General features: G+C 38.8%; 1 protein-coding gene across 1 annotated transcript in view; it reads right to left on the reverse strand.

The window, feature by feature from the left end:
* Window positions 1-8,921, reverse strand: part of LOC145977930 (salivary peroxidase/catechol oxidase-like) — a 101,404-nt gene extending 92,483 nt beyond the window's left edge. The window contains exon 1 of the mRNA XM_083110258.1: window positions 8,784-8,921. The gene's annotated coding sequence lies outside the window, so the exon portion shown is untranslated. The remainder of the gene's footprint in view (window positions 1-8,783) is intronic.
* Window positions 8,922-11,666: the final 2,745 nt, after the last annotated feature.

The raw sequence follows: 11,666 nt of genomic DNA on the forward strand, positions 1-11,666 counted from the left end.
TATTTCGGGATGGGGATCATCCCTTATTAGCAGCCGCCACATAAATTTGAAACAGTGGGGTTAGAAGTCCTGAAGATGAATCTCAGATTATTACAACGTATTAAGCAAAGTGTTTAATCCTGCTAATGAAGTAAAATGAATTACCACTATACACTTTTTAAATTAGATATTTGTAGGATTTCGGGAAGGGGGGTTTCCCTTTAAAAAAATATTCAGTTCCGTGAGAGAAGTATTCTCGCTGCTTTTGAAGATTAGAGAGGAGAAACAATCACTATTTTTGTAAATACAAGGATGGGGGGAGTCAGCAAATAGTTGCTTTAATTGCTTAAGCCTTGAATTTTAATTCAGTTTGCTTCATCTTCAATATTTAAGCTTTTCCCTTTTGATAAATTTATGTTCAAGTAACAGAAATCAGCAAGACAGAAGCAAATGTAAAGTTAAAATTAGCGTAGAATTGGTTTGCCCATGTTATTCAGTTTTCCTGTTCTTCGCACTCTACCGGGTATGTTTTCCCTAGTTGAGCGGAGGGAACGGTGAGGCTCTCAAGGTTGAGAGTGCGACCGGTGGACTCTCACAAGAAGGAGCTTAGCCTGGGCACGGAATCACCGCGCCTGAAAAGCAGTGTTTCCTCCCCCTCTTTCCTTTCTCCTCCCTCCTCGCCAAGGGTTGTAAGGAAAGCGGGAGGAATGACGTCAGGGTGAGATTCCCTGAAGTCATTCCACCGGCTGGAGAAAGGTTCCCGGACATTCGGTGGCAAACGATTGGAAGTATTCGCGCGCTGGAAGCAAGGAAATGTATGCATCGAAATTGGTTTGGAAGAATATTGCGAGGAAATGTATATATATATATATATATATTAAAAAAAAAAAGAAATACAGCCGGGTCATCTGCGATTACCTAGATGACCCACAGTATACGCCGCTGCACGTAGAACACTTTATCGTCGTGGCCTTGAAGTTCCCTCAGGGCACTCCTACGTAAAGGCTTCTCAGCTAGAAGGATATCTTCCCCATTGAGTGGAGGAAAAGTGGGTGCGTATAGAGGTCCCTCAACTTTCGTATTCTGTTTCATTTCAGAACCCGTGCTGTATCGTCGACTTAATCCAATCTATCCGATGTAGGTTTTAGGTTCTGTTTCTGTTCGGTTATTTCACGTTGTCTTCCTGCTTATGTTATTCGCGACGAAGGCTCTGGATTCGATAATCTGGACAATAACGGGATTGTGTTGGTTGCTTGATTTGGTGTCTTAAGTTCACTTTATGTCCTGTTAGGCTAATCGTGAATGGACCTACAGTTTAAAGGGGGATCCGAACCACTATGTTCCTCCACCGAGTATAGAACCCGGGATCCCTTAATTACAAGGCGCCCACGATCCCACTCCGCCATCGGGGATTGTGTTCGCAACGAATGAATCAAATTTGAGTGATATGATATGCAACCATTGTAAGACTATTGAAAGAAAAGCTACGGGAACCTGCCAGTTTTTCTACTGCAGACAGGAAACCATAAACATGCAAGAGAAGCTTATATTCTATGAAACCTGACGCTATGTGCTCGAATACTGGCTATATATAATCCATAGAGGCATAGCAATGTTAAACAACCTCTTATATGATACATATAGGTTTAAAAAGGTCGAAATACAAAGATTGTGTGCGCCTCACTGATCGCGTAGTGGTAAGGCCTTGTAATCAAGGGGTCTCGGGCACGATACCAGGTGATCGCACATAGTGGTTCGGATCCCACTTTAAACTGTATGCAGTTCAGATTAGTCTATCTGTGCCGGTGACTCAGTCGGTAACGCGTCTGACTACCATGCTATAGGCCCCGGGTTCGATCCCCGGCCGGTTCAAGCCCGGGAACTTTTCTAACGTTGGAAGCGGCCCCGGCGCCCACCCAGCGTCGAATGACATGGATACCTGGGGGAAACCCTGGCGGTAAAGGCGGTCAGGGGCGTGATGCTGATCACATCACCCCCCACTCACGAACGAATCAAGAAAGTATGGGGCGGCGTGATGCTGATCACATCACCCCCACTCACGAACGAATCAAGAAAGTGTGGGGCATTACCCCCACACCCCCTATACGCCTTCATGGCGTAGCGCTAAGCACAGGTGAGAACTTTACCTTTTTTTTTGTTGCATAAAGTGGACTTACAACAAAATTTAAAATTGCGATAAAGATTATGATAAGGTATTAAAGAATTGGGTCTAACACATTTTTTTATTGTTTACCAATGACCTTGTTAACGGTGGAAGCGGTCCCGGCGTCTACCCAGCGTCGAATAACATGGGTACCTGGGGGAAACCCTGGGGGGTAAAGGCGGTCAGGGGCGTGATGCTGAACACATCACCCCCACTCACGACCGGATCAAGAAAGTGTGGGGCGTTACCCCAACACCCCCTATACGCCTTCATGGCGTGGTGCTATGCACAGGGGAACACTTTACCTTTTTACCTTGTTAACAAATATTCTTAATTTCAGTTTCAAGATGAAATCGGCTACGAAATAAAAGGAGTGGGTTCATATTTCTGTTACGAAATTTCACTTTTGTAGTAGACCTGTGCCACACTAAGATGTGACATAATAAACAAATCTGAGACACTTTCAAAGTATTAAATTGCTATCTACGTATTTGGGAACAATCTTTCAATATAACACTTTTTTTGGACGCGTCAAATCATAGTATTTAATTCCTGTTTTAGCAGCTTTAAGAAACCTGATTTTTTTGGGGGGGGGTTACAAATGCCCTTTCTGCTCCCGTCAAGTTACGCCTATGAAAAAACAGGAATTCAAAGTAAAAGACTGTCCCGACTAAATCGGGAGACACGTCTGATAGATTTACAATTGGGAAAATCATAATTAAGCGTGTAGTTGAAAACAACCTATTTTCATATATTGCATGCAGCTCTACTTTTTCTGCAATGTGGATCAAGAACTGGGGACGTGGAGAAGCACAACACTCCACGTAACCAATAGTCACGTGACCCTCTTTGCTTTCCTGTCATGTTGACCTTCGCGTGGAACACATTTCTCGGTGATAAGACAGGCAAAATCACCCGATCATCGAAGGGTGCAATATGTGTTGCCTACCCTCCTGCATTACTTGCTCCTATTAAAGCCTTATGGGGAAGAACTTTTTTCCATGACTGTACATCAAACCAAATCATGCCTCGCGCATTGATAGAATTTATGTATCTAATAATATTAAGCACCACGTTTCTAATGTGCAAACTTTCCCAATTTGCTTTACAGACCATTTTGCATATATCGATAGGATCAAAATAGATTCAGATAATATTTGTAGAGGACCAGGTTTCCGGCATTTAAATAATGCATTGATTCAAGACAAGGAATTCAATGTACGTTTTCAAGAAAAATGGAAGACGTGCTCAACAAAAACTACTTATAAGACAAATGTTGTGGAGTCGTGGGATAGTTGCTTTAAAGTAGAATTCCAAAAAAAATTGTAAAAACTATGGAAAACAAAAATATCAAGACAGAAATAGTATGTACAATTTTTACTATAGTGTTTTGCATGAATTGAAATATCAAGTATTGCAATGTAAGTCAGTACAAGATAAAATTAAGCATGTTCAGGCGATATTATTAGGATTCCATAGAAATAAAATAAAAGGTATTCAAGTAAGAAGTAAGGTACAGCCCTTTGATCACGGAGAAACAACCACATTATATCATATAAAACAAGAACGAAATAGAGGTCAGAGAAAAATTATAAACAAAATTAAAACAAACATGAGAAAGAAATTATAATGCAATCTGAAATTCAACAAGTAATAAAGGAACATTTTCAACAAAAATTTGAAACAGAATCGATCGACATAATAGAGGGCAACATAATAATAAATAATATACACACAATACTTCAGGATGAAGATAGAAATATATTAGAAAAAGAGTTTACTCAGGATGAAATAACTAAAACGGTTTTCAGTTTACGTGGAAATGTATCGCCAGGTATCGATGGTATTACAAGTGAAGGTTATAAGAAGATATGGCCTATTATAGGACCCACAGTAACTGAGTGGGTTCAAGAGTTATTTCACAAAATGAAGATAGGAAAAAATCGTAGTACTGGAGTGATTGTTTTAATACCTAAGGTAAAGAAACCGATAAAAATTTATGTCTACAGACCAATTTATCTAATGAATGTTGAGTATAAAATCTTAACAAAAATAATATCAAATAGGTTAAAACCATATATGTCATTGTTAGTAGGTAACACACAATATGGAATGCCAAGTTTTGGCACCACACTAAGCATTAATGATAACTAGAGATATAATAGCAACATATGAAGAGAAGAATGACACTGACGCAGCTATTTTCACGCTTGACTTTGCATCTTCATATGATTATGTTAGTCATAAATACTTAAAATTAGTTTTACAAAAACTTGGGTTTGGTGACAAATTTATTAGTTGGATACAACTATTAACTAGAAACATATATATTAAGGTACTTGTTAATGGGTTCCTAACATCGACAATACAGGTGAAAAGAGGAGTCTTACAAGGATCACCACTAAGTTCATATCTGTTCATGTTATCGTTATCACCTTTTCTGAACATGATTCAAACAAAATTGTCATCTCTGAGATATAGTGAAAACTACTTACATGTATGTGGGTATGTGGACGATGTAACAGCCTTCATTAACTCGAAGACTGATTATGAGGAAGTTATAGTCTGTCTAAATGAATACATGCAAATATCAGGTGCAAAAATTAATTATGAAAAATCGTATTTGTTGCCACTGGGAAAGCAAACAAGCTTAACATATGGACGTGAAATTGTAGCTAAAGATAAAGTAAGAATATTGGGGATAGTTTTTCAGAATAAATTACAATCGACGATAAATATAATTTTTGAAACAATAATAAATAACATACAAGGTTTGATTAAAACCAATGTGTTACGAAATTTATCGCTTATATCAAGAGTGCATTATTTAAACAGATAGATATTCGCAAAAGTTTCGTTTCTTGCAGCACTCTTCCCTTTGTCAAGAATTTTTGCAACACATTTACGATCGCTAGCTACGTATTTCTTGTGGCAAGGTCAGGTTTTCAGAGTGGTTTATAACACTGCAGTACAATGCGAACGGCAGGTGGATTGGGACTAATGCACGTAGAATGGAAAGCAGCGGCATTGTTCAACACGCGTAATCTACAGATGCTTATACAACAACCAGATAGCTACACAGCGATAGTGCTACGTTCCATCCTCAATAAAATTCCCTTGACCTTGCCAATGCACACAGCAGCTATCCCGAAAAACTTTGCTTATCTTTTACCTTCTATTGCAGAATGTGTGTACAGACTGGGAGCAGGAAGTATGATAACGAACCTAGAAGTCAATGACTTGTATCGCCAGGAACTTGACCTAAATACGCAGTCAACGAAAGTAGAGTAACAATGGAATGGAACATAGTATGGACAAATGTTTGGGCGAAACATTTAACTAACAAGGTTCAATCCTTATGGTACATATTAGTACATGATAAATATGATACCGAAAGTAAAAGACATCGACTTCAATTCAGTGACACGTCATTATGTAATGTGTGCAGTGAGGAAGATACAATAGAACACAGAATATCTAAATGTCGTCACGCAAGTACCATGTGGCAACAATTACGAAACATGTTAAGTAGAATATGTCGTACATCAACAGCTAATTATACGACACAGACTGTAATAATACCAGATTTTAAGTATTATCCTAAAACCAAATGGAATGCAGTACAATGGCTTATTAGCAATTCTATTTGCTATACATTAAACTGCACAAATATTAAGTACGCATGTAATTTTAAAGATTTCTTACAACAAGAATTAATGGAAGACACTATTGTTTATAACAGAAAGAATTATGCATATTTCCTAAAGGTTGTTTATGAATAAAAAGAAGGTTTCTTATTTTTAACCATGTTCATTGATTGATTTGTTGTTTTAAGTCCACTTTATGCACAGTAAGGCTAATCGGGACTGGACCTACAGTTTAAAGTGGGATCTGAACCACTATGTGCCTCCACCGAGATTCGAACCCGGGACCCCTTGATTACAAGGCGACGACGCTACCACTGCGCCATCGGGGAGGCTTAACCATGTTCATATAAAATGTAATTTGTAATAATAGTAATAATAAAAAAAGTAAAAAAAAGTGGTTAGCACATCGCGCTGCGACGCCAAGGGTCCCGGGTTCGAATCCCGCTCGGGCTTGGTTGTTTGTGAATGTCCATTCGTCAATTTCATCACTCATCCCCATCTTCGCAAATTAGCCAAGAGGCACAAAACGCGAAGTAAAATAAACTAAATCAACCTATCAATCAATCACCCTTATTCTTTATCCTTTGATTTCTCGCTTGATTCGCCTCCTATGAAGTTGGGCTTCATCTCGACGATTATGATGTTATACAGAGCTGTATAAAATTTTATTCAAATCCGTTCAGTAGTTCCAAAGTTCTTATCTTGTGGTTTACATCCGTGGTCTGGCCTCTTCGAACGTGAAATGCTTCGTAAACCCAGGTGAACAGCGTATCTCTCGGGCCTTTACTGCACTTTAATTCCCATTGCTTATTACGGTGAAATTAATTTATTAGGTCATATAGTTATTTAATGATACCTGATTAGCTTAAGCAAGATTTGATCGTTATATACCTACTTTGAGGTTACCACTTTAAGTAAAATTAGTCACAAGTTTACTTTCTCCCCTTCTCTACCGTTGTGCGCGGCGCTGTTCCAAAGATTCAAGGTACAGTGGTATCGTCGTCGCCTTGTAATGAAGGGGTCCCGGGTTCGATACCCGGTGGAGGCACAAGTGGTTCGGTTCCCACTTTAAACTGTAGGTCCAGTCCCGATTAGCCGTGCTGTGCATAAATGGACTTAAAACACCAACTCAACTCAACTAGACTACGAAAAAGTACTTGAAACAATCATGCGTAGAGTTCAACAATATGACAATGACAGACAAGAGTGATATTTTCCTGAGGTAACCCGCTCACGGAAATTTCCTATAACGTCTGGGGGTTCGACGTGCTGACCACACGTCACCCCATTACCGGTTGAAGATCTCCACACCTCTAGGTAGGATTGTGGTAGGGAGACTGGCAGTAGGAAGGCAGTCCTAGGCCCTTCAAGGGCTGTCGGGCCACAGGTTATTAACAAATGAAAATATTTGCATGCAGCTGATTTTAATATTTTCAAAATACAGTAAACCCTCGTTAACACAAACTCGCTTAAGACGAACTCTCGGTTAACATGAACAAAATGTTGGTCCCGGAAGGGATGTATTATATCTTATAGAAAGTTTTATCGTTTAACGCGAATTTCGGTTACCACGAATTACGAACTGTTTCTTAGTCCGTTGCGTCATTAGATCTCATCTAACACGAACTTTCAAAGGTTTTCATATTTTTTTTCTGTTGTTTCTCTGCTAGGTATGTAAGACATCGCTCAACAATCTCTATCATCTTGTCAACAATCAACTTATACAGTATTGTAACCAACAGATTCAGATCACAATGTGTTCAAAGGTGTTTTTCTATTCTTTAAAACATAGCCAGTACGAGTAACACCAAGATTAAAACTTGGGTGCAATTGCTCGACAATCGTGATCTTCGCGTCAACAATGAGCTTATACGTATTGAACCAACAAATTCAGTTGAGTGTTCAGATGTGTTTAAAACGTAGAAGACCCCAAGTAGGAGTGTGCTTGATACAATAAAAGCTATCGCCGCATCCTGGGAATCTGTGTCATCACAACACATACTGAACTGTTTTTCACCAGAAAATGATCTGTGAGTACTTTTTTTTTAAAGTTAATTACTGTAGTACTGTTTTCTATGGTGACATACATAATACGTATTGTAAATGGTTAATGTGTAGAAAGAACTGTATTGCAACAATAAAATTTGAGTCCACGGTTAGCACGAATTTTTTTCTTAACACGAACTCTTGATTTTCGGTCCCTAGGGATTCGTGTTGACGAGGGTTTACTAAGACAATTAAAATTGTATATTGGGCTACTTTAAATGTTACAAAATATTAAAAATATTGCTTAAATGTAGCACATATGAACAAAAAACATCAAAATGTGCGCATTTTTGCGGAACGTAGCGGGAGTGCACACAGCGAGTGTTCAAACTTTACCCGGTACAGGGCAAATTTTAGTAGCAAGCTTGTCATCATTAGTATCAAGTTAGAGATAATTTTATACTCTACAACTTTTGTTTGGATAATTTTCCAATATTATCATTTGTAACGAAAATGCAGTGCCAAAAAGGAAAAAGTGAGTATAAAAATTTACATTTTTTTCATTTTATCTTTAAATTACTCAAAAACCATTGGGAATATTTAAAACATGAAAAGGATCTAATTTATAGAGAGTAATGTTGGCACTGAAACTGAAAAAAGAACTGCCCGATGTGCCCACTAGTTTCAGAGATATTAATGTTTTCCTAAAACACTGCATATTGAATGTTCAGGGGGGCGTAGGGAGGAATGCTATGGGGGGAAGGGCGGGGACTTTTGGGAAAATACATCTCTTATGATGGTCTAACAATGCACCAAAATTCAGCTTCCGACAAAAATCCTTCGTTTACTAGGCTATAATGAGTAGTTGAATGTCACGTATGCAATTCTTATTATCATAAGGAGGCACTGTTTTACGCAACGAAATACCGAATGTGAAAATACACGATCCGAGATAAACAAGTAATGAAGCAATACGATAGTAAACAAACTCTCTCAAAAATACTAACCTGGGTATCACGTTGAATCAACTAGAAATATATCTACTTCCTACAGTGAACCGTGTAAAATTACCTTTTTGATGGTTTAAAGAAAGAAGTTACGTTATCAAGAGAAGTATAAAATTTATCCGTGACGCCCAATTTTCATCTGACAATGACGTGATGTGATAACAGTCATGCTATTCAAAATAGTGATCACGTGACTTGGCCAGGTGCAAGAAAGAATGAAGGATCAATTAGGAGAGATAAGAATCCTGCAAGTAGTTATCGACTTGCATTTTTGATATTTTTTCCTTCATGATTTGCTGCTATGGCAGTAGCTGTAATACTGCAAGAATGTCACTCTGTGTCTTCATGTTACAAGATACACATAGCAAACTTTCAGGATCAATCAGAGTAGAGTAAGAAAGGAGGATACAATAGGAAATGAAAAAACGTGAACGTGATAAAAAATTGAGAAACTGAAAGAAATCGAGAGATACTAAAGAGGAAGAAGAGAAATAAAGAAACAGAGCAACAAAAGTGAGAAAGAAAGAAAGAGAAAACAGAGCACGAATGATAGAGAAACAAGGAAGAAAGAGAGAATTGGGGAAACAGGATGACAGAAGGTGGGAAAGGAAGAAAGAGAGAATTAGGTAGCGAAAGAAGGAGGGAAAGGAAGGAAGAGAATTAGTGATACAGGACGACAGAAGGAGGGAAAGGAAGAGATAGATAATTAGGAAAACAGGACAACAGAAGGAGGGAAAGGAAGATATAGATAATTAGGGATGGAGGACGACAGAAGGAAGGAAAGGAAGAAATAGATAATTAGAGAAAGAGGAAGACAGAGAGAATTAGGCAAACGGGAAGGAGGACGACAGAAGTAGTGAAAGGAAGAAACAGTGAATTAGGGAAACAGGACGACAGAAGGAAAGGAAGAAATAAATAATTAGGGAAGGAGGACGACAGAAGGAGGGAAAGGAAGAAAAATAAAATTAGGAAAATAGCACAGAAAAAGGAGGGAAAGGAAGAAAGAGAATTACAGAAACAGGACGGTGGGGGGGGGGGGAAGGAAGAAAGAGAGAATTAGGGAAACAGGACGACAGAAAAAGTGAAAGGAAGGAAGAGAGAATTAGTAAAACAGGATGACAGAAGGAGGGAAAGGATAAAAGGGATAATTAGGGAAACAGGACGACAGAAGGATGGAAAGGAAGAAATAGAGATTTGAGGAAACATAACGACATAAGGAGGGAGAGGAAGAAAGAAATAATTAAGGATACAGGACCACAGAAGGAGGGAAGAAAGAGAGAGAATTAGGGAAAGGAAGAACTGAAGAATTAGGGAAACAGGACGGCAGGAAAAGGAAAAGGAAGAAACACACCTTATTGTCGACACGTATTGTTGTTTACTCAAGGATACGTGTTGACAATAAGGTGTGTGTGGCTTCCCCGATAGCGCAGTGGTAGCGTCCCGGGTTCGATTCGGACTTTAAACTGTAGGTGCAGTCCCGATTAGCCTTACTGTGCATAAAGTGGACTTAAAACAGAAAATCAATCCAATATGGTGTGTGTAAATAACGTATGGAGTAGCTCCAATGTAGCCACCTTGATGTACGAGAGTGTTGATTGGTCGATTCGACATCCTAAGGTTTCAGATTCGAGTCCTGACCGGTGAGTGGCTGTGTTTCCTTGTGAGAGTCGCTTCATTCATTCACCAGCAATCCTTATCGTCACGATTAACGAAAGTGACAGAGATATCAACATTCTCTTGTTCTGAGAAATCCACATTTGCTTTCTATTCGATTGAAGCACTTTTACTTCGTCTTACGTAAATTCTGTAATAAGAAAATGAAGACATGCATTTCTTTTTGTCGCTCTGATAACATAGTTATATGATTTCGACAAACTACTTGCCTTATCAAATCTTTTAAAAGATTGTGTCTGAATTGTAATGAGAATGATATCTTCGAGATGATACACTGTCTAAAAATGTGTAGTATTGTTAATTCATCTATCCATACAGTAATCATTTGTTTGGCTAGGTTAGGATTTGAAGAATGTTTAAAAATTTTTTTGTTAGATCAACTAATGCGTACACATTTACCTGCTCTGTATGATATGCGATGTTACCATTATTCAGGGTGGATACGTCCAGTGGCGTACGTAGAGAAGAAATCTTAGAATATGCACCCCGAAGTGAGTAAATTATAATAGTAATGACACAAATTAATTATCGCTGTAAATAAACCTTGGGGTGTCTCGATAACGTAATAGCTTATGCAGTGGCCTTGTAATCAAGGGAATCCATGTTCGATCCTCGGTGAAGGAAAGATTGCACAGTGGTTCGGATTAAAATTTGAACTGTATGTTCTGTCCAAGTTAGCCTTTCTGATCATGATGTGAAGGAAACGAAAAGAGATGTGTGAAAGTGCGTGCGAATCCAAATTGAATGTGTGAAATTTATCTTTCAGCATGTTGTGGATTGAAACAGTTGAATTTTACCCCTTTGTTAATGTAATGGTCGACCCTAGACGGTGCAAAGCCAGTGTATTCATAATTCAGATTCTAGTCAAGTTATTGATGTTACAGAAGGTTGTTCGGGATCTCTGGTGACGATTTTGAAAGCCGCTGGCGGCGCTGTTATCAACGTCAGTCCGTCCAAACGGTGCATGCTGAGTCACGTCAGTACCGAGAACGCGTGTGCAGAGTGTTTTGCCATTTACCTACAACGATGCCGAAGAAAATTGAACCATACTGGGAGGGCTACATAACAGCCCTTTCCGTTGCTATATATAGGAATTCGGCAATGAAAGGAATGTGAAAGAAGCGTGGTTTTGTGATATCGAAGAACGGGATCGGTGCGGTATTGAACAAAAAAGGCAAAGGCCGACTGGGCCTAATTCCACAGGGGAAG

The sequence above is a fragment of the Lepisma saccharinum genome, chromosome 24 (genome assembly GCF_977018435.1).
Source record: "Lepisma saccharinum chromosome 24, izLepSacc3.1, whole genome shotgun sequence".
Classification (NCBI taxonomy): domain Eukaryota; kingdom Metazoa; phylum Arthropoda; class Insecta; order Zygentoma; family Lepismatidae; genus Lepisma; species Lepisma saccharinum.